The following is a 3,292-nucleotide window of genomic DNA, read 5'->3' as shown; positions in this document are numbered from 1 at the left end:
AGTGGAAGTGCTCCTCCTCAAGCCGTGTGCAAGGATGAATCCGACAGGATTGAAGAAGCATCAATGGAGATTTCCCTGTGTGGCCACTCACAAAGAAATTAGAACCTGTCGGGTTAGAGAATCCGTCGAGAATGATTTCCCTGTAGGGCGTTCCCGACAGGAAATCAATTTTCCCTGTCGGCTCCCCTTCAGAATTATTAATTTATCCCTGATAGTTGCCACACAAGGATAAAGTATTTTCCTGTCGGTTGCCACCCAGGGAAACCTAACTGATTTTTTTTTTAAAAAAAGAAATCCAATACACAAATTAATTTACAACTGACATTTGAAATTGAATTACAATCAGATATTGCACATATAGCTAATTTCAATCAAATAGGCTTATATATCTGTACAATCCATGTAAGCAACAATCATTTCTCAAAATTTCTAGCAAAACCAGATCTCTATATTTCTTTTCATAGAAAGTGAAAAACACACACATCATAAATGACATACAATCGACTTGTGTTTGCTCAATACGATTGACGTGATCATGAACCATTTTCAGTCCTCTATTGTCCTTGACAGCTACAACAACTTGGAAGACAAAAGTTCAGGAACCAGCTCATGCTACTGTACTCTTCATGCTCTACATTGCAGGCAGGTAAAAGAGAAAAGGTCAGAGATTTCAGAATGTAATCATGGAACAGGAATGGCGCATCGAGATGGCAATGCAGCCTCACTCACCGCAGATGGACTTGAAGAAGTGTGGCAGTCATCGATGAGGCAGCACAAGCTACGGATGCAGCAGCAGGCACCCTTGGATTTGTCGTGGTCCTCGTAGTCGATCCTGGACACGCCATACCCGGCCACCAGCCACCGCCAGCCGCACGCCGCATTCTGCATTCAGTGATCATCCATGCATTTGCATTGTTAGAATCAGAAATATGCCATGAAACAAAGAACAAGAAAAGGAACAGCTCTGAAGATTATCTGATTCTGGTCCATATTGCATTTCATAATCATGGGTTGCATCATAGCAATTGTGCAGATTATTAATTTATTTAGTACAATATACTTTTAGACAGAGGCATCATATGAATGTTGTCCTCACTTCTTTTCAACACAATTTTAGCACGTGCTACTACTCATCAAAATAACAATAAAGTTAAGCGACCAGGCTTGCAAAAGATAGGTGCATAGTTACTGCAACTTACAGATATTAGATAATAATTAAAGCAAGCAGCAAAGCCATCTCAAGGTAATTAAAAAGCACTAATATATCTTACCATGAAGACAAGACTAGTATGCAACAACAATAACAACAACATAGCCTTTTGTCCCAAGCGAGTTGGGGCAGGCAAGACTAGTATGGAATAAGATAAATCTAGCATGCATATGGTGAACCAGGGAAGCACGATGGTAGAACAAGCTGATCTACTATGACAGGTAACTAACACCAGCAATATTCCAATCATCAAACAACTGAGTACCACCATGAGACAGTTGTGTGTAATTCACCGAAGAAGCTGCCCAGCAAGTAAATTTACCAAAGAATTTGCTAGCTGATGTGCAACAAGACTAGACTTGTATGTTCCTAATAGGAGAATGAATTCAACCTGCATTTATACTCTGAATCAATCATGGCAACAACTAAAATAAATTAAGAAGGAATAAGAGAGAGCGATAGAGTGCAGGGTGAATATCTCACCAAGTCTGAGGTGGGAGGGAAGGAAACTGCCGCTTGCTGAGATGCGCCCGCAGCCGCTGCTTGCCCTTCCGCCCGCGCCTAGCGGAGGCGGAGCCAGGCGCCTGCACCGAGCTGCGCCCACAGGCCGCTGCCTGCCCTTCCGCTTGCCCCTCGCGGAGGGGAGCAGCGCGCCGGCGGTGAGCTGCGCCCGCAGGCCGCTGCCTACCCATCCACCAATGCCTTGGGGAGGAGAGCTACGCGCCGGTGCCGAGCCACCGCCCAACGCGTAGCCCTGGCGCGGCGCGCACGGACCGGGGCCCGAAGCCACCGCCCGCCTGTAGGGCCGCCGCTCACTCGCCTCTCGACTACTGCAGCGGATCTAAGTAGGCTTCGGTGGGGAGCGAGAGTGCGGTTCTGAGGATGAGGGAGGAGCGGGAGGGGGAGGGGGTGAAATCTATTCGCCCCATATGCGACGCCGACGCATTGCGTCGCACAGGGCGGGGACTGTTCTTCTTCCTCCTCTCGACCGCGCCGCCGGCGAGGTACGGGAGGATGAAGGGGAGGAGCAGCCGCCGAGGAGGAGCGGTTGGTGGGGGGAGCGGCCGCCGGCGACCTCGCCGGCGGCCGGGATGGTGGCGAGGTTTTGGGTTACCGGGGATCCAAGGTCCACCGGACCTAGAGGAGGGGGCCAGGGGCGGCGGTGGCCCGGTGGTGGAGGTGGGTTGGCCGGCGGAGGGCGAGGCGGCGCGGGAGCGCCGCCTCGCCGGGCGGGGCCGGACATCCGGCGGGCGGTGGCCGGTGCCGAGGGCGAGGAGAAGGCGTTGACACCGGCGATGGAAGGGCGGCGCGGCGGCGGAGGCCGCCGGAGCCGGGGGAGGCGAAGGAATGCTGGGGCGAGCGCGCTTGTGCGACGCGTCGCTCGCCCCCCGCATATGCGGGGAATAGACTCCCCCGGAGGGGGCGGGGGGCGGGGGCTGGGGAGGGAGATGACCGTGGTCGCTAGGGTTTCTGCTGGGTGAATGTGATTTTATACAGAATGAGAAAATAATCTAGACCGTCGGATTAGTGATGGATGGATAAAAAAACTTGGGCCATGGGTACTTACCCGCAAAAATAGCCCTTGCCTGAGCGGCTGAGTCTACGTATGTAATGTGCATTAGACTAGTCTCAGTGGGAGTTTCATTGGCATAATTACCTAGCCTGAGAACTAGGGGGCTGATTGGTTGGCTTCCAATATGTGCCAAGCCAAAACGTGGGCAGTGCCAAAAAACTTCGGCACTCATTTGGTTGGAAGCAAATTTTTTTGGTGATCTTCGGTCAAAAAAAAAGTTCGGCTACTTTTGAGGAAGCATCTACGTTCGCGTATTTGAGCAGCTTTCAAGGGCCCAGGTCTTCTTCAACCACTTACCCTCAAGGAACCACAAACATCGACATTGACCTTGGACAATCTTGATTTCATGCTTACACAAGCAAATCACACCTTCACAAACCTCCTTAGCTTACCTCAAGCTTGGGTACTCACTGAACAACACCTTAGAATGTAGAGCTTTGATGTTCAAGAGTAACAAATACACGTGAAGATATCTTACTATAAACTCAAGAACTTAAAAAGATGGTGTG

The 3,292-nt window shown here is 50.4% G+C and overlaps 1 long non-coding RNA gene across 1 annotated transcript; it reads right to left on the bottom strand.

Annotated features, from left to right (window-relative positions):
• Positions 1-338: 338 nt before the first annotated feature.
• On the bottom strand, positions 339-2,483 carry LOC120711657. The gene is made up of 3 exons (XR_005690393.1): positions 1,694-2,483; positions 730-882; positions 339-631 (listed from the first exon to the last, which is right to left on the bottom strand). It is a non-coding gene; the product is annotated as an uncharacterized LOC120711657 (long non-coding RNA).
• Between the last annotated feature and the right edge of the window lie 809 nt (positions 2,484-3,292).

The sequence above is a fragment of the Panicum virgatum genome, chromosome 6K (genome assembly GCF_016808335.1).
Source record: "Panicum virgatum strain AP13 chromosome 6K, P.virgatum_v5, whole genome shotgun sequence".
Taxonomy (NCBI): Eukaryota; Viridiplantae; Streptophyta; class Magnoliopsida; order Poales; family Poaceae; genus Panicum; species Panicum virgatum.
This window is presented reverse-complemented; position numbering and strand designations above follow the sequence as displayed.